Source organism: Phyllostomus hastatus, unplaced genomic scaffold, assembly GCF_019186645.2.
Source record: "Phyllostomus hastatus isolate PE091 unplaced genomic scaffold, TTU_PhHast_1.1 phas_scaffold_555, whole genome shotgun sequence".
Lineage (NCBI taxonomy): Eukaryota > Metazoa > Chordata > Mammalia > Chiroptera > Phyllostomidae > Phyllostomus > Phyllostomus hastatus.
In genome coordinates this window covers 12,758,281-12,779,267 of record NW_025334036.1, presented here as the reverse complement: position 1 = coordinate 12,779,267, position 20,987 = coordinate 12,758,281, and the positions used below count along the sequence as shown (strand labels likewise).

The window sequence follows — 20,987 nt, the reverse complement described above, 5'->3', positions numbered from 1 at the left end:
AACATGTTCTTAAAGAAAAACACGAACACAAAAGGCATAAAACAGAATGATTATATTTCAATACACAACTTGCTTACAACCAAAAACTAAAACAGCACAGTGAAATAACAAAAATATGGTATTACATTTGCAATGTATGAGATATGGTTAACACTTTTATCATAAATGAGCTCTTAAGAAACCAGTTACAAAGACACCAATAATCCACGGGAACTGGAAAAAAAAAGGAAATAATACAAATGGCAATTAAGAATTAAGACTATGATGAGTGTCCTGAACATTGACTGATAATAATTTCTCCATGGTATCACACTGTCAAAGCACAAACATGCTGTGCTGTGCAGTCTGAACTCTCATACACGCCGAGATTGATGAAGACTCTCTACAATTAGGCGGCTGCTACTGTTTGCCTCAAAATATAAATTTTGGACTTCTTTAGCCCCCAGCTTTTCTATTGACTTAAAATTATTTCAACAAATTACTTGGAACAAATTCAAAGTGAGTTTACAACTGCACATTTACTGCACAGAAATCATGTAGCCAGTATCTGGGCACCAAAACACTACTTGACTACCAATTTATCCGTCAACACAACCCAAGAAGGTGTGCACAACACTCCACTGATGATCACAGCGCAGGGAGCAGAATCAGTAACAGTTTGAGAACTGTGTATGGTGCCAGGTGGGTGCCTGAAATATGGGGTGGAACATTTTGAAGTATATGACTAATTACTGTGCTGGATACCTAAATCTAATAATACAAAATAGTAATGAATGTCTAATATAATTGAAAAATTAAAAAGAGGCAATCTATACTGGGTACTAAAAAAAAAAAGAAAACAAAGGCACTTGAAAGGAAACTACTGAATATATACTTAACAACTATCTATGTCCTCTAAAATCACAAGATGACTTCTAGTGACTACATTTCAAATCCACCCTACGGTGCGTGGAGTCAGTCACACGCCCTCGGTGCTCACAGGAGCGCGGGCGGGGCCCCGCCACGGCTTGTCCCAAGGCCTCCTGGGAGAAACGGCTCCCTTGCTCCATCTCCTGGGACTCTGTCCACCAGCAACAATGGAAACAGCCAACATGCCTGCTTACAAGTCTCTCCATGACACCCATCGGGGCACTTTCCCACACGGGCTTTCTCAGTCCCGTGTGTCTGATCTGTAGGAAGTGTCCATGGCCACGCACAGAAGTGGCATCTCCAACACAAGATGAAGACTGTCTTTTGGTTTCGAAGATGGTGGCAGAAGCAAGGGCATGGGCTCCTGGACAGTCATCTCCTGTGCAAACACAATGGGGAAAATGGGAACAGGTCAGACTCATAGCTCGCTGGATCATTAGTATGGGTGTACTCAATGCAGCGGCCATTCTATCATGGATAAATAACATCTGGGTCAAACTTAGATAAAAGAGCCAGAGATCCCAGGAAAAATAGTCCCATAACAGGAGCAAGGTAAGAACAAAATGAATCTAAACAATAGAGCCAGAAACTTCTGATGACGAGGAATCTAGAGAATGGCATCTCTGCCAGAATGTGGGCTGACCATGGGACACAGCAGTGACACTGTGTGACGTCTGAAGCCAGGTCAGAAGCCATGCCATGGTGACAGGCGAGCTGTCCTTCAACACTCGAGTCTACACTGCTCCCCCTAGTAATCCAGCTGCGGGGGCTCTCTCCTGGAAGCCTCAGTTGTGCCTGCCCACCCTTCCGACCCTCTGCAACTCATGCCTGCCACAGACGAGGCCCAGCTCTCGCCTGAAGCCCTCTCTACCACTGGGTCTTCCCCGTTGTTCCCAGATACTCCAGTACTATCTGAAGTGCTCAGGTATGTAATCACTGGAAATAATACAACTATGTTGTAGGTTACTAAGCCTCAGGATTCTCTGCTACTCAGCAGTAACTAACCTGAACAGATCTCAAAACCCACCAGCTGCCACCAAAATTCATTAAGCTTAAGAAAGCAGAATACGAACTACTGTCTCGTGAAGGGACCTCCCTGCATCAGAGGAGCAGCCAGCCAGCCGGCCACCCTCAGTCCTGTCAATGACGGGCAGAACCAGGTGCGAAGCAAATTGCAGTTGACGATTGCTCCGCAGAAAACGGCGGTGCCAATTCTTGGGATTTGTAACAAGGACAAAACAGCAAAAAGTGTAGGTTCTTGGAACTATCAGCTCCTACAGGGAAAAAGAACATTGTATGGTAAGGTAAGGTATACACCATTCCAATAAGACAACTGAAGCAGCAGGTAACTCACTGAGGTCAGCCACCACGTGACTACTTGGCAGAATCTGCAACGTTTTTTCCTTCTCTTGACACCCCCTTTTATCACACTGCAAAACCACAATGCACCATTTCTTTCAGAACACTAGCTATGTTGCCAGCTTCGTCATAAATTAGGAAGTTAATTGAAGAAACAATTTTCTCCTACATTCTGTGTACACTCTATGTGTTTTCTTTTGTAAAATTACCCTCTTTCAGAATTAATTTACTAATTATCAGGCATAAATGAAAATCCAATGTGGCCAAGAACAACAAATAGCAAGATTTCCCTTTCCCGAGTGTAGCTACACCGCATCCTAAAAGAGCACTTTTCGTTCCAGAACCTTCTTACCTGTGGTTCAGTTGAAATTTAAGCATAAAGGAACTCCACAGAAAGACAGATGTTCATTCCTATTGTTATCGGTCTGTGCATATTATCTGCAAATACAGTTCTCTCTCATCATGTTCACCTGAGAAGTACAGTACAGCCAAGTTTAGATATAAATGAGATACCAGGACACAAAATTTGGGTAAATTTACATGGACAATGGTTATAATGAAGTATCAGTTCACTTTACTTTTACCTTTTTGGAGCACCTTCAGCACAAATGTAGAGAATGTCGAAATGTTTTTGTGCTAATCCCAAATAATCTAATCCCATCAAGCCCAACTTCAAATCATTTTCACATAATCAACTACAGTGAAGGACAGAACATAATCTGTTCCCCAACAACTCTCACATTAATTAAGAATAATTCCCAGCATGCCCGAAGAGACCATCACCAATGACAAATATGGCCATGCCTCTTAAGAACTGACCCCTCAGAAGACAATGACCATGGTCACTGCCGCTTTGCCTGTCCACCCGAATGGAAGTGTTTGGCACATACCTCCAACACTATCCTTTCCCTCCTCTCTCCTTGGGTGATCGACTCTCTGTATTACACGGCACAGCTCGCCGCTGCACTTGTCTCAGTCACGTGTTCTTCTTGATCACTCAAACACCATTCACAATGGCCAACGGGAATACAAAGCAGGACACAGTGGCCCCATATTCCCAAGATGTTTATAGGCAAGATTGAAGACAGGCACAAGTTGGTTATATCGTTAAAATTCCTTATTCATTAAATGTTCCGTTTGAAATGCCTTTAAATTTTAAATGCAGAAAGTACAGGCAGTCCTCCTTTTTCCATCTCTGCATGCATTTAAATTTTGCCATGATCCTCCGGACAACTTTCTCTTTCATAACTCATTACACTCATTGTAGATTGTCGTGTAGCAATACACAAATACATGGATTAAAAAATGCCTCACTATGTAGCTAGTACATGTACAGAAATTTCAGAAAGAATGCCAAAACAATTACCATTATAGTCGCAATGATGATGAACAATCATTACTTAACTCTTCAATCTTAACAGGACAATCTCATTCCCCAGTGAGCAGAACTAGAGGCATACGGTCATACCTCTGGAAACACAATTACTCAGTCTTTGTTCAAAAATGACCATTTTAAGTATCAACACTTTACTCAACACTTAAGTAAAACACTTCCACTTGAGAATGTTTTATCAAGTGTTTAAGCTATATTTATGACATATAAGCTACCATCATTACAATCTTTCTTTTGGTGGTGTCTATTTCAGTGGTCAATGTTACACTTGATCTGTAACTTACTTTCTTCTTTGTAAATCTGAGAGTTTAGACAGATAAAATCACAGCAGTACCTTACATCATTTCTAAAATTTTACACATTCAATTTTGATTGTCATTACCAAGAGATGTTCAAAAAGATATTATGTATATGCTCTGATCAATACTGGATAGGACCACCTTTCTTAAGCAAGTTTTGTACTTTGAATTTACATCATAGACAACTGAGTCAACATTTTTGGCTTTTGTCACATAACATTCAAATATATCAATTCACCAGAAAGCTTTAAAAAGCTCTCAGAGAATTTAAAAAATATTCGTAACCAGAGAAATTCCCATAGATGCGTATATATGAAAACAGACTAAAATTAAGATATGAAGCTGCTTATACTTATATAAAAATTAACATACATTTAAATGTAACATGAAGCAGTCTATAAGAATACTAAGCTAAGAATACCATTTCCATAAATTTTCAGGAAAATAAAATGAAAATCAGTAAACTAATAAATGTAAAAAGAAACATTTTCAAAATTATATTCCTAAAACTAATTTTACATGTGTGTATATGCATTACTATATATGGCTATGTGGGCATGTGAATTTGCAGACATTTATCTAGCATAACAAAATAACATCAGCAATGTGGCTGTCTTTTATCTCTGAATGTATCACTGAGTACTTCAGAACATGACCAAGTGACAATTCCCTTCTCAACTCTTTTTCTTCCTACTGAAGATAAAAGTACGACCCAGGTGTATTTTGTTACAGGTGTACCATCTAATCTTCTCTTATAAATGAGGACCTAACATGAAGATAAGCAGTTGATATGTCAACCCCTATCCCCAAAACCTCACTCAACAAACATCAGAATGTTGCCACAGCCCTTGGAGGCAGACTGTTAACCATTATCTGTCACATTGCTGAAATATTACAAAAGCCAACTACATTTGCCATTAAATATTTACAAAATTTTGCGAAACTCCCAGCATCTAGAAAACCTAGATGTTTAAATTGAAATTATATGCCTGTTATTTACAAAGTTGTCTTGAATGTGGTCATGCAGCCCAATTAAGTACAAAAGTGTATAATTCAAAGAGGGAAAACAGAAGTTCCAATAAAAACACTTCCTATGATTAAAATACATAATGCCCTATTAGCAATACAAATACACAATTATGACATGTAGTAATACAAGCACTGAACAATGGCTTAAATGTAAACTTTTCTGTACAGCGAGAAGTCAGGAGTGAAGGTACACTCCCTTTTACCTTTCCTTCCCCTAACACCAACAGGTCACAGATATGTACAAGCTCTAAAAACCCACCATCCTAGCCACTTTGAGGTCAACCCATTTCCAACAAACCACCATGGAGTTTTACAATTATTTACATAAGAATACCTGGTGAGACTCTATACATGTGGAAAGACTAGATGTTATGAAGTAAAAAACGTGTATCTGCCTGTTATTTACAAAGTTGTCTTGAATATTGTCATGCAGCCAAGGGAACACATACAGAACTGTGTATAGTTCCAAGAGGTAGTATAAAATCCGTTTGATGAAGTCATTAATATCTTGAATGTTAAAATAAAGAGAAAAACATACAGAAGGTTGAATAGGCAGAGTACAAAGGACTTTTAGGGCAATGAAAATACTGTGTTTGCCATAATAATGGATGGATGTCATAACCTCATGGAATGTACAACACCAAGACTGAACCTTTAATGTAAACGATGGACTTTGGGTGATTATGATGTTTCGATGTAGGTTTATCAACTGTCACAAATGTGCCCCTCTGGTGGGGGATGTTAACAGTAGGCATCATTCCCGAATTTCGGGTTGATAGCAAGGAGGGTTATGCATGTGTGTGGGGAAGGAAAGTCTTTGTGCCTTCCCCTCAATATTGCTGTGAATTTGAAACTGCTTTTCAAAAGTATTAATAAAACTATTAGTAAGAGAAACATATCAGGAAGCTTGGTATATCCAAAACACTAAGTATATCCTCATGGTATTCTAAAGTAACAATTCATACTTGTCAAAATGTCAAACTCTTCTTTGAGAATGGGGCAAATGCATTATCTTGTCCATTTCTCCTCTTAACCAAATTAATATATAAATTTTTCAAAGCTCCAAGAGCCTCTTTATCAATGATTAATTTCTTTGCCACGGTATTTTTAAAAAACAATGGTAGTAACAAATTTACAGTAAGATATTTACAGGATTATACTTTGTGAGACTCTCAGTACATCCAGATAATTCACTTGTCCGTTATTTACAAAGTTGTCTTGGTTATTGCTATGTAACAAATGAACACAGAACTGTGTATTTTAGAGAATCTGTAAATGTGAAATCAAATTCCACCATGAACCTCAGTGTATCTGGGAAAATAAGATATAACTACCATACATGTCCCTGAAATAGAGGTATTTTTATATAAAATGGACAATTTATATAAAAACGATTTAATGATTACTATCTAATTTTTCTTCTAAATAAAAACATGAGGTAAAAATGCTTTCAATGCTTTGTATCCCACATTGAGTGAAATCATACAGTTCTCAGCTTTTTCTGACTTCACTTGCTTTGCTTAACATGATATTCTCGAGGTTCATTCTTGTTGTAGGCAAGGGGTTGAGGCTAGTAAAGGGTAAAGGGGACCCAACACATGGTAACAGAAGGTGATCTGCCTTTGGGTGATGGGCACACAGAGCAATATACAGATGATATATCGTAGAAATGCACACTTGGAACACATTATGTTATTAACCAGTCACCTTAATAAATTTAGTTAAAAATAGTGTCAATGCTTACTCTATCTCCTCACTAACATGACAACAGTTTTTAAGTAATTTGTCTTCAACAATCCCACCAATCCAATGAAGGTTACATGAAGGGGAATGATATCCTCGGAAAAATTTCTACCCTCTACCATCCTGTCTTATCAACATCCTACATATTTACAAAGCCCAATTGTCCTGTGTTTATTATTATAAACGCAGTTGTTTTAACAAATCAAAGAGCCACCTAGATAGAGTTTTTAAAATAATTTGCAACCATATTTCAACCTTATAGTTTAACATGTCTTGACTAGCATATGCATGTGCGGAAGAGTAGACGTAATGAAAAAAGAATCATACGTGAGAGACCAGAAAATATCCACTACCCTTGTCCATAGCCATTAATCCACTCAAATGCAGACAGAAACTCTACTGTACCAGCAATGAACAAGTGTTTTAAAGATGAATACAGGGCAGTCTAAAGATCACAGCAGACCAGATTGGTGTACCATGTCACCAGGCAAAAAACAGCACCAGGCAAAAACAGCCAAGTTTAGATGAAACATATTTTACAATGACAAAGTTCTGCATATCTACAAGGTTATGTGGTATAGAAACAAAGATCTGATCAGATCAGTCACCCCTTCACAATATTCAACATCAAAATATTTACTCTCTGTGTGTGTGCGTGTGCGTGTGTGCGCGCCTAGTACGCGTGGAGAGAGGGCACTTTTATACACCTAGGCAGTCCCCATGCTCTAAGAAGCTTGTCCACTATACATACAGCAGTCAGAAACTTCCCTGCTCGGTCCAAACAGTTAACATTCAAAAATTAGATTGGAAGAAAATGTATGCATGTTTACATAGTTTAAAATATAAATGGCAATGATTTCTACACTTTCTACATTCAAAAAATGTCTAAGGGGAAAAAAAAACACACAAAAACACAAATCCTCAAAATGAAGCCTAACTCATGAAGACGCATACTCTGTAGACCAAACAGTGACTACATTCAACAGTTCAGTGAACACACACTTCTTAAATTGATAGAAATTCTATGTCCCAAACTATTTTAGAAAACATTCAGCCTCTATGTACAAAACAAACAATACAATCACCTTTAACCGAATATATCCCAAATAGACACAGTATAGCAATTCAATTTGCAAAATAGGTTTTTCAACTGATTAGTTTGGTAATCACAAAATATGTCTATCAACAAATCCTATGCAGATGTTGTAAAACAAAACATTTGTCCACTATGTAATTAGCTAGCAGCCTCACAGTATCTTCCAGTAAGTCTCTATCCTGACTTTTAATGAGCAGTTCTATACACTCATATACACATATGTACATGTAGGTATATGTGTATAAATGTATACACATATGAATATGTAAACAATCCTTATATTTGAAGGACTAAAAGTTTAAAGCAAAAACTTACACATTCTAACCATTTTATATACACTGATCTAAAAAATACCCCATCAGCTGCCTAATTATTTATTCAGGGATAATACGACAACCATTAGGGAAGTTTGCACTTTATATATAATAAATATACCTATAAAACATGCAAATATAGTAGCTCCTATGCTTTAAAAACATAATACTGTGTCTACTATATACATATAATACAAAAACATTCTTTTGTCAGCCCACATTTAATGAACTTGGGTTTGATAATATACCATTGCTAATGTCCCCGTAAAACACATAAAAAACACCTATACAACTATAAAAAAGTACTTAAAGACAAGAAAAATTGACTAGTATTACTAAAAGTCAAGTTGCGCTGGCAAATGAAACCTTTCCTAACGAAGGCTGTTTTATCCCATGTAGAGATGTCTCTAAGCTGTGCCAAGAACTGTGATGTATCTGCACACACTCGGAAAACCAAAAACGAAGGCCAACCTGCAGCTGCCACGACACTTCCAGGGGTGAGTCGTGTCACGAAGCAGGGACCTGTACATTTGCCTTTACTGCAACTTGAAAACAGAGCCTAAGGATACAGAGAACACACAAGAGAGGCTATATCTAACATCTTTGGCAAAAAAAAAAAAGATTCTATCCTAGTAAGTTGATACATATTTATAGTACATTTACAATCATGTATATACATGTAGAAAATTGCTATTGAAACAAAATTATTTAACATTTGTAACACTGTTTTTAACAAAATGTATAGCAGTACGTAGCAGAAATAAATTAACGTTGAAATCTAGGCATTTAACATTAGAACACTTATAAAACTTATGTGGATTCCCAACATCTGAGCTTGGAGTGAAGCCCCAAATGTCAGCCACCTCCATGCTTGATTAAGATGGTGTAACAGCACTTTACAAGTAATCACAAAGCCTTCACAGCTCTGGACTTTTTATCAAGCATAGAGCGACCGTTCCCTCACACCACATGTTTTAACAGAGACACCATTTACACAGTAACATCTACATCCCCGCAGAGCAGCCTGAATATCATGTCCACGTGACAGCTGTATACGGAAAAATCCACCTTCCCCAACGTCCCACAGCAATAACCTATTCAAATGATTTTAAATGCACATCATTCAGAGGTATTCTGACAGTTCTACTTTTATAATCACGTATTAAAATATTTCTTCTATATATCTTACCCAACTCTGTTAACAACTGTTATCAGGAAAAGTCAGAAAACAATCATATTTGGTTTTTTTCATGCACAGTATTCTCAATATGCAACACAATACTAGTGCCTTACTTTTTTCCTGATTGACATTTTAAGCGCGCCGTTCCTTTTATGTTATCCCTGAGCACACAATGAATATATAATTGTGTATATCTTTACAAACGTCCTCAGAATTCTTGTCTAAAATATTTTCCGGAAGACAATTTTATCAAACATGTTATTAGAAACTTCCTAGGAAACCAGCTCTAGTATCACAACCACCATTTAAAAGGTTATCCAAAATAACAGATTTGTCTATAAATGTAGGCCTCTGTGCTTGAGTATTATATTCCAAGAACGTTTTCAGTAAACAAAATACAATGAAATGAAACCATTACATGTTGAACTTCATTCTTTTCATCTCCTAACATCAATGAACAGTTCATATACATTCATTATTCCATTTTATATTTACATTTCAATACCATCACCCACACACAAGCTTTATGTGTCCAATAAAGTAATTAGTGGGGCTAGATTTTGGGCTGTGTTAAAAATGCTTAGGAGTTAAAAAAAAAAACTGTCACACATGCATAGGAAAGTCCCAAATGCATGGCTTTTCACGGTAAACCTTATGAAGCTGAGTTGATACTCCATGATCAAAAAAAAAAAGAAATATTCTTTAATCCAAATCCAAAGATGTCCAATGAAATGTAAACATTTGAAAGGCAGAATTAAGTTCAAAGCATTATACATCTACATTTATTTTGTCTTTGTTTTTGTAGCTGGTAAAGCTTCTAGATCACCTCAAATGTGCCGTCCTTTTCCTTTTTTCCCCAGATTCCTGCAGGGTTGGCTTATGGCTACTTGATACTGTCTGTAAAAGCCCAACACTACAAGTTTTATCTGCTTGAAATAAATTTCAGTTCAATCATCGCCCTTCAAACACTTGCCTTTTGGGGAGCAACACACAATGAGAGAGGCTGTCCTGATGCTGTCGGGCCAGGCACAGACACAGATCAGAGGCAGAGAATCGCTCTTGATCTTGCCAAAGACCCCGTAAGCCAGCCTGAGGTTGAGAATCCCACAGCTGTCCAAACAGTTCGGGGATCTTCAGAACTTGACAAAGAATCGGTTACCAATGCAGATCCAGTCCCTCGGGCTGTGATCTCCTGCTTCTCTACGTTCACGGAAAAAAGCTTTTCAGAGAATCTGTGCATCGTCCTGGGTTGCGGTCACACTGGTTTCTTCTTGCTGTACACACTTCAGGAGATTCTTACAGACCAGAAGGTAACAGTGAAGGAGAATCACAGATCTTAAGAATCCTAATGTTCAGAGACTGCAAGTGGAACGTCTCCCATTGACAATGACAAAAGATGCTCTAAATATTACCAGGTTAAATAATCTTTGTTCTCTTCTCAGATTATTGCTTATTTCTAACACTGTTGAAACATGACGTGGTTTGTCATCTGTCCCAAAGACTTCTCTGGCACATGAAATAGAGAATCCGGAGACAGAAGTAAGGCGACTGGTTGGAAATTGGAATACAGTTTAAAGATGTCCAAACTCTCAACTAGGAAGGTAGCTCCACCCAATGGAGTCTAAACAGCATCGTCCATGCAATCAATACTTGAGGTTTGGGGATGAAACCCCCGTCCATCTTTCTTAGGCTCCATCTGTGTCCACCAAGCACAACCACCTCCTTACCTCCTAGCTGGCATGTCCTTTTTACATTCCTATAAAATTAATACCCAAATATACCATACAGTGATTTTGAAATGATGTTATAGAAGACATTGAGATATTTCACGTGTGATGTGGACATGATTTTGTCATTTAAAAAAATTGTTCAAAGTCTTTTCTTTTACAAAGAGTTGTAGAAGTTGCTTATGTACATTGCAAAAAGCAAGAAAAATAACCTATGCAGGATTTTACCAACCTATATACTGATAGATGCATTTTCACATTTTTTATGTGGCTAAGTACTCTTTTACCCAGATTTACATGATTGCTTTAAATGAACACATGCTTGTGTTGTTAAACAAGCTTCATTCTCCAGTGAGCTAGACTGAACAGATGGATGCAGATAATAAAGTAGACAACCTTAAGGGACACCACTTTCCAACAAAGCCACAAATTGAAATTTGGCACTGTTGTGGAAATATCACTCTAACTGATGGAATAGGGAAGTTGAATTTAAGATGGTATCACCCAATTCTGTGCCCAGCACTGCAGCACAACGAAATGCCCTGTTTCTTGCCTCAAACCTTTATAAAGAATATGAAAAATAATGCTCTAAACTGGAAGCCAAATTTTGCCTGGACTGTGTAAGTCTCATTCCTTATACCTTTTGTTCATTTATAGGTGGATTCTACCAATAACATGACAATATACCACTATAGCAAAATTATTCATTATCCATCAAATCCATACTAGATGTCAACTATTATATATACTTGGCCTTGGAAAAGAACAGTAATAATGACATTGAGGCCAATGATGAACCATTAGTGTCTTTTCCCCCAATCAAAGAATATCAGAAAATCAGCCTATGCCTTCTTGTATCCATTTTTCCAATCTTAGACAAAGGTATTATTCAGTAATTGAGGGTCTTTATGAAAGTTTCTTCACTGTGATTTGAGTAATTTGAGGGATGGATTTTTATATCATTACTCTGACATCAATTGGGACTGTAATTGACTCAGTAGAGAAAACACCTCGTCCATCTAAAGGTCAAAGCTGTGGCATCCATCATGCTCACCAGAGCTGCACAAAAGTATTAGAAAAATATGACACACATTTCCTGCCATCCTATCAAAGTAAGAAAACCAGTATTGTTATAGTCAATTATTCTCACAGAAATCATAAATCAGTTTCTTAACAATCCTGTGTGATTTCTCCTTGTCTTCAGTCCAAGCCACAGAAAAGAAGTCTCCTTATCTCAGGTTTGGATCACTTCGTAAGTCACAATTTTTAAAAATCCCCCATGAGTTCTCCTTCTATTCAGTCCAAACCATAGAGAGGTCTCCATATTTCAAATTATAGAGTTCCTTCGTTAGTCTCAGTGTTTTAAAATCCTCCACGATTTCTCATTTTATTCAGCCTATCCCATAGAAAGGAAGTCTCCTTGTTTCAAGAGTTCCTTCATAAGTCACAATCTTTAAAACTCCACAATTTCTCCCTTCTTCAGTCCAAGCCACAGAAAAAAAAAAGTCTCTTTCTTTCTAGTCTGGGCTCCTTCTTCATTCAGGTGCTGTCCCATGGAGGGTAACTGACTTGATCTGTATGTACATTCCTTCAGCACTTCCAGATGCAGAGAAACCCCGTCTGAAGAGGCTGACTTTCAAAGTTCATAAGTAAAGCAGACTGTCCACTCTTAACACTATTCCCACAGAGAAGCGTATTTACAAAACAGTACTCAATTTCAATATAAAATATAGTTAGCAGGGTATTTACAGCCAAGCTACAACATACATTTTGAAATTTCCCCAGTAAAGAGCATCACCCAGAAAAGTTCGTTGGTGTTGCCAGTTTATGGCCCATGTGAAATGATCCAGAAGTGGATGGTTAAAACAAACACATGCCTAAATGCAAAGTAATTAAAGTTATGCATGGTTCAGGGACCAACACAGAACACCAGCTGGATACAGTGACACCCCTAAAGCCTAAGCAATAGGCAGAAACTGCCATGTCTAGGAAATCAGCACACTAGTGAGGATCACACCTATTTTTTTAAAGTGCTTTAAAACATCTGGTTTTCTGGAAATTTTGGTGTTTGGTCATTTTTATCCAAATTAAACCAGGTGAAAATTTAGGTAGTAGTTGATTATTAGAAGAATTATAAAAAATGACCTCACTTCCTCAATGGAGGTACATAATATAAATGAATATTGACAATTTGTTCTGATAAGATACATGGATTCGGATTGTCCAAATTCTGGAAGTGTGTGTCCAACCATGCATTTGATTCCAGTGGCTACTGTCACTTGTTCCCAGTTCATTGTATTACAAGAAAAAAAAAAAGCATTTTCCACTCACTTTGTAAGACAACCAATTTTCTTTCAAAATTCCGTGTTCTTGTTCATTTTTAAATGTTCTGTAATGAACTCAGTTACCTGCAACCATATAAATGAGCGTTCGTACAACAGCACTTTCAGAAAATGAATAAAACCCAGATGTTCTCTATGTGCCTCCACCAAGAGCATGCCAATTTCTCAGACCCAGGACCACTGACCCAGAAACTGAAAACTGAACAACCCGCCAGGTGACTCTCACGTGCACTGGAGTTGGAGAAAAGTTTGACTTCCTCTCAGCTGCCCACACTAGTAAACCACGGGACCACTCCGATAACCACAGCAGGAGCCGGCCTTCCACCCACAGAAGACCCCAGGATGCCTATGGAGTGATCTCAGGAAAGGACACAGAGCCTAACAGGACAAAGCTGGTGCAGACAGGCATGCTGAATTTAACCACACAGGGGTGGGTGGGAGGATGGTGTCTCTGAGTCCCAACCCCCCACAAAGGAAGCTATCAATGGACATGTCTCCCCCTCACACTTGGACAACACAACGATGTCAAAAACTCCCTTTAAAGCCATCTTTTTTCCTTCTTGTCTTCCCTCCACCCATCACTGCCTTCAACATCTAGTGCCAACGCAGTCCCTTCCGTTGTCATCACCACTAGCTGCGTTGGACCTGCCCTCCTCAGGTTCAAGAATGAACCTCCTCCTCCTCCTCCAAGAAATGAAAAGCTGACCATCTTCCAGGGATTCACATGTGAAGGGACTTCCTTTAGGTCACCTGCCTGCCCCCACGAATGGTTTACCTGCATGGGGCCCACCCAGCAGCTACCAGCGTCCTTTCTCCCAGCAGTAAGTGACCACCCTAGTTTGCACCAAACAGCCAAGGTCGAATGCCTCTAAGACAACACTGCACCTCAACACACCCCTAGTTCAGTCCTTTCCTCTCACTCAGCTCCTTTTCAGGCAATAAAAGGTGACTTCCTGCTCTCATTCCTTCCACCTGCTCCTGCTGCTCCAAATCAGCGACACCAAGGGAAACCAAACAAGTCTCTGAGGTAGTAAGTATACAGACATTTCTGGCAGGGAAACAGGGACTAAATAAGGTAAAGAACTGTAGGAACACTAACTTACTTTAAAAAGAATGTAATTCATTGGAACCCCAACAGCTTTTCACGAGAAGCTGTTCACTCATCACAGCATAAACACCCACACCATATTTACACTTAGTTACACACACACACTCACACACACTCACACGCACTAACAAATTAAGGTGACTATTTAAGGATAAGGTCTTAGTACATTCAACTGTCCATGGTAACATTTTTATACAGGTTTTCTAAACACCTGTTTAATTATTATTCAACCCCCTCACAATGGCTACAATAAGCAAAGCATAAACATCTACTCAAAGAATGTCAATCTCAGATAATACAAGATCCATTACCCCAGCAAATAAAGACAGAGTGTGAAGAATGATGTGAGAATAGAGACCCAATTCCAAAAAGGCAAAACCCTTCCTCACTCTAGGGCTCAGATCCACCAACTGCCAAATGCGAATTGCATCCCCTTCAATCAGAGCCCAAAATTCTATTTCTTCATCTGTGTCTTGCCAAGAGAGTGGTGGCAACTCACTAAAAAATAATTAAAGAGTACTTATATTTTCAAAGTGTCATCTTAATATTATACTCAACAAAGCAATGCCTTGACAAATAACTGGCAATTTCTCACTCATGTGGTAATTGGAGCCCCTCCTGGGTTGGGGACATGGTCTCAGTCAATTCTGGTACAAGGTTGAAACTGAGTCATGATGTATGAAAGAAAAAAACCACAGTATCTCCTAAGTCCGTATTCTCTTGAAGTTATCACTTGAAACGCACAATGAAAAGACAAAGGTGGGCTGCACCAATGTCACAAGCACTGAACATACTATATACAAAAAGAAACCAGAGCAGTGGATCAAAACCCACCTTCCTTGACTTCACTGGGAAAACCTGCAACTCCATTCTCCGAGCACAACACTGATGGGGGAAGCCTTTGAAAATCACAACCTGCGAGCGCGTGTTAGAACAGGTGTGTCCCACGTCCTTTGACGGACACTTGGGCAGGACTTCAGAGTACTCAGAATGAGCTTCACGTGGTCATGCTCAGACAACACAGCTCATCATAAGTCGAGCCAAGGTCTTCCCAACAGGAGCACACCCTGGTCAAAACACTTCTACCAGCAGACTGCGCAGCTCTACTAATGCAAAGGCCCCCGGCTTAGGAGAAGGAGGATCGACCATCTTTGGCAGCAATATCATTCAACTGACACAGAATTAAGGTGACAATCTGGGGGAAACTCAAACACAGTGAAATACCCAGCAATCTGACAGAACACCACTGAGTTCTTTGGAGTCTTAAAACAAAATGTAATACCTTACAATCCACTTCCCCAAGCGAATGGTCTAACCAATTGAAAACTGGAATATGCACATGATAACAGACGGATGGAACACCAAGAAGTAACAGTATCGACAACTTTCTATTTTCTAATCCAATTTAAGAACCTAAACGACACTGAAAACAGCAATCAAAATATCCCAGCATGGGAAAAATCAACAAGAAGAATCAATGAGAATGGTCAAATAAAATCAAGGTAGATGAAACAGGTGAAGTCAAGTCCAATGACCTGTCTATGAATACTGCATTTTGGAGGACCGTGAAGGTGTTTTAAGCTAACGTCTAACATCTCTGAACCAAGAAACGAAAACACTATGGTAATATAGTCCAATTTTATCATGGAAACAACAGGACACACACTACTTTTCCTGACATATGTTTCCCAACAGACTCATACTGGGAGTCCAACCTTTTTACCACCACAGGTCAAGTGATCATGTAAAAGAACCTCTACACAGCGCTGTGCCAGTACCTAATGAACTCTACCCCATCTAGGTCATTTTGTTCTTCTCTTCCACAAGAAATCTAACACAAAGTGATCTGCAATCTCAAGCATCCAGTTGAGCAGTTGAGCTATCGGAGACCGTCTTGCAGCTTGGCCACCACACCTACATTTTTAAGATTAATCCTGCCTACCAAAGGAAAGAATTCACCCAGCCAAGCCTTTCCCTGCTAACCATTCCTCAATCACAGGTGAGGGCATGTTGTGTTAGCCATATGGATTCCAGAATTGCAAAGATGCTGCTGCCATGCGAGGAGCCAGAAAGCCACTTGTGGCCCTGTCCCCAGGACACTGGGGCCCCCAGCACATCTCCTCTGAGTAAAGGAAAAAAGTCACTTTGGGTTTCTTCATGTGCTATTTGAGAAAGGAAACGAAGCCACAGATGTCCCCTCCAGAGCCTGCCTGCGCACTTTTGGCAGATGCACTTCCTGAAACCATTCATCAACACCCACGTCCAGAGCTGACATCCTTTGGGCTATATTTCAAATACTGTTCCTCTCCTGGTCTTTTCACTGAAGCCCTCTCGCCCCCTGTGACCTCAACACACTACTTTCTGATTTCTACTTTTTGACCTATATATAATGGCTAAGATGGGTCCCCTACAAATGCACTGTCCAGGAATATTTATGGCTGACTCCTTTCTGGGTTAGGAGTATGGAGTTGAAAAATAAGATAGGCCTAGATTATAATTACAAGTATTACACTTTAAGGAAGTGACTGTAAAGTATTTTAAGAGTTATACTGTAACACTGTAATATTTCAATACATTCAATCAAAACATAAATGCTATGAATCAAAGTAATACTGCCATGTCTTAAACATGTGCTATGTCATTGCCCTACACACTGACGTAGCACAGCGATCCTCAACTGTTTCAATCCCAGGACATACAAACTATTGAAATTATAATGCACACCAAAAAATGTATCTTTGGCCAATCTGACAAAAAAAGGTGTAATTTTGATCCATTCACACGAGACAGCTAATTGTTGCATTGGCTGTTTTCAGTTTTTTAATTGGACAATCTAAGGGGAAAAGCGGTCAATGCCCCTGACTAAACATTCAGGTACTGTGTGTTTTAAAGACTCTTCAGGCACACCAGTTGAAAATCGCTGTTCTAGGGTACAGACAACTGAAAAGAAGCAAAAATACAAAATAAATGGTCCTCAAACACAGCATCGGAGTCCATGGGAAGGCGTTGTCACACTCCTTGCCTTCCCACCCTACGAGATCCGCTCCTACCTGGACGTCAGACACCTACAACTCTGGCATTTGATGTTCGATGCAAGAGCTGGTCGGGGCCTCCTTTCCACGTATGCTGGCTTGTGTCCCACCACAGATCTGTGCCTTCTGGGATCCAAGGATGAGCTTCCTTTGTTGCTCTCAACAGCATAAAATATATACAGAAAAAAAAATTAGCTCAAAATGTCTCTGAGAAATTTTTTGAAAGGATGTTTGAGGAACTGGCATGTGCACTAGTGTCTACACCTGCCATGGAGAGTATGCGAAGTTTTAACATTTGACACCATATTCTGCTGAGAATGTTCTCTGAAAAGTCTAGTGAGGCACATTGACTGATTTCAGTGACATTTTCAAGCTCACAATTTGCAATCATTATGTTCAGACAAGGTCCTTTCTCATCATAAATCTAGCCAAGGCCTCTGTAACACACACCTTTCTTTTTAAGATTACTTTACCTGGAGTGGTTTGCGTTTCTGTCCTAAATGCAGTTAACATGATTTTCAGCCTTGATGCAACAGTACTGGGTAGAATCCACACTGAGATGTCAGAAAATTCAGTGCTCAAATTCCCGCTTCTTTTCAGTCATCAGCTATGTGGGCAAAAAGGTACTGTGTAAGATTGAAAAAGTTGTAATACCAATCACCTGTGCCAACATGTTTTGATTTATGCAATACAACTCAAACATGAGGATCATTTAACTTTCTTTTATCCTAACCTAATGACATACTCATGCGTTTTTAGAAAGAGCAGAAAGGAGAGAGACGATGGTTGGAGACATCCACATGAGAAATCGGTTGACTCTTGTATGTGTCTCAACCGTGGTCTAAACCCTCAACCGAGGCATGTGCCCTGACTGGGAATTGAACACGTGACCTTTCTGGTTGGGGAGATGACATCCAACCAACTGAGCCATACTGGATAAGGTTGAGCATTACTTATATATTGCCAGGCCCATTGGAAATAAAGTGCAAATTAAGACAGAATCTGGTAAAGAATTATCAACTTCCTAACGTGTACCTGAGCACTTCATTATATAGTAGCAACTATAACGAACTATTTCTTGGAATCAGTGAGTTTTAATTAAAATCAACACAATGAAGTTTTTTTTTCTGACCTTTGAAACAAGGTTACTATAATCTAGACAAGTGTTACTCTTAACACCTAATTCCCTAAATGACTTGTATTACTATACTACACAAGTAAAGACCTACAAGAAACAAAACATCGCTTAGTTTAGTTTAGAAACATCGAAGATTTCTGACCTCATTTATGCTTGCAATCTAAAAGCTGGAACTCAGGCAGCACAGAATGGTGGTTGCCAGCAGTGGGGGTTGTGGGGAAATGTTGGCCAAAGGGTGCACACTTTGGATTATAAAATAGATTTGGGGGAATCATGGACATGGTTATGATAGTTAAGGTTGAACTGTATATAGTTGACCCTTGAACCATATGGGGCTTAGCAGCCTTGACTCCCAAGAGTTGAAAGCCACAATTAACTGACTCCCCCAAAACAACTACAATCACCCCTGGGTATCCACAAAAAATTGGTTGCAATTCCCCCGTGGGTACCAGAATCCAATGCATCCAATTGGTCTCTACCTCTGCAAACTCCCAACTACAAAGAAAACACTGCTTTCAATCTGAGGGTGACTTGAGTCTGCAGGTGTGGAACCCCAAGACCCAGAGGGCTGTGTTCACTGAAAACAGCATACACACGTAGTGGGTCCGCACAGATCCTGCTCATGGTGCTGAAGGTCAGCTCTACCTGACATTTGCTCAGTTACCTTGTGAATGTTCCCACCACCAAAACAGTAAACTATGTAATCTGATTTTGTTCAACTTTTCACAATATATACATACATCAAATGTTGGAATTCTAAAAATCACTGTTGTATTTATAAGTTATATAATCTAGGAAAGTAGAAAAAATTACAGGATGTCTAAAATTGGGAATAATTACACAACCAGGAACTGATGAGTTTATAAATGCAGGAAACTGCCCTGGCTGGTGAGGCTCAGTGGATTGAGTGCTGGCCTGCACACCAAAGGGTCACAGGCCTGGCCAGGGTCCCAGTAGGGGGCATATGAGAGGCAACCACACATAGATGTTGCCCTCTCTCCTTCCCTTTCCCTCTAAAAATAAATAAAATTTTTTTAAAAGGCAGGAAACTGCATCACTTTTGATGTTCTTTATAACAAAGCCAGTTTATTAAACACAGAATACCAACAATAACTCAAAAACAAGGGTTTAAGGCAGCCTAACATCTAAATTCCAGAGTTCTGTCTGAAACTGTTTTGTAAACCACAGTAAAAACTCATACTGTTATACTAAGTGTAGAACACGAAGTTAATGTGTCCAGGAAACTGGGAAGCCATTGCTCAACTGTGTTTAAAACATGACCCTGGCTGGGCTGCTCAGTTGGCTGGAGTGCTGTTGCCACACCCCAAAGGTGGTGGGTTTGATTCCCAGTCAGGGCGCATACCTAGGTTGTGGCTATCCCTAACTGGGATGTGTATGGAAGCAACTGATCAATGTCTCTCATGTCAGTAGTCTCCCTTTTTCTCTCTCCCCTTTCCTCTCCATAAAAATCAGTCAACATATGCTCAGGTGAGGATAAAAGAAAACAAGAACAAGAACTCTCTTGAACGCATAACGATTAGAGCCTGAAAGCATTTACTGCTGCATCGGTATGCCCCCCTAGAATGCTGCAGAGGCTTAGATCTAGCAATCGGTAACGAAGGAGACACAGACTTCTCTTACACCCCTCATGCCGCTACAGGAACAGCTGCATCAGGCTGCCTTTTAGCGTGTTCCACAAGCAATACTCTCAGAAAGTCAAGGACAGTCTAGGCAGAACTTCACCCACCAAGACAGCCATTGAAAGCAAGCACCTTCCAGAAACCCAAGTTCTTACCTGTCCCCTTAACTTGCAAGAAGCAACCTTTAGTTAAGGAAATATAGGCATACCTCCCTTCACTATGCATCCCAGATGTTATTTTACAAACTGAAGGCCCTCTGCCAGCAAGAAGACTCTGACTCACTTTGTTGGGGTGGTCTGGCTGTGCCCACACACTCCCTCACAGCTATGCCTGAGTTAGAGCACAGGTTTTCTCCACATCAATGCACAGTCAGGCCAAAGTCTAAGGGCCATGTGCGCCTGCAGATCTATGCAAGGAGGAATGCTTTCCCTCCAAAAACAGAAAAACGAGTACACATTATTAGAAGGAATCCAGAGAGCAGACTGCACAGAAAACAGGGCTTTTTATGTACTGTCTACAGTTCGTGTAAGCATAATCTGTCCTATGTATCAGTCATTTTCATCGTGTCTCCTAAAACAAGGAATGCTTGGGTACTTCATGCTCCTTACCTGATAGTGCCTATCAACACCGACTTGTCATTTTGAATGTCCATTGTCCTTGGGAGACATTTACTTGAAA

The 20,987-nt window shown here is 39.5% G+C and overlaps 1 long non-coding RNA gene and 2 other non-coding genes across 4 annotated transcripts; all 3 read right to left on the bottom strand.

The window, feature by feature from the left end:
* Positions 1-37: 37 nt before the first annotated feature.
* LOC123809597 lies at positions 38-17,971 on the bottom strand. 2 transcript variants are annotated; one of them, XR_006784033.1, is made up of 5 exons: positions 17,550-17,971; positions 3,159-17,439; positions 2,621-2,738; positions 1,983-2,183; positions 38-1,288 (listed from the first exon to the last, which is right to left on the bottom strand). It is a non-coding gene; the product is annotated as an uncharacterized LOC123809597 (long non-coding RNA). The 2 variants fall into 2 exon arrangements; XR_006784032.1 differs by having other exon boundaries at positions 3,159-17,962.
* LOC123809829 lies at positions 15,471-15,537 on the bottom strand. Its single transcript, XR_006784118.1, has one exon. It is a non-coding gene; the product is annotated as a small nucleolar RNA SNORD64 (small nucleolar RNA).
* On the bottom strand, positions 17,884-17,956 carry LOC123809831. The gene has a single exon (XR_006784120.1). It is a non-coding gene; the product is annotated as a small nucleolar RNA SNORD107 (small nucleolar RNA).
* Positions 17,972-20,987: the final 3,016 nt, after the last annotated feature.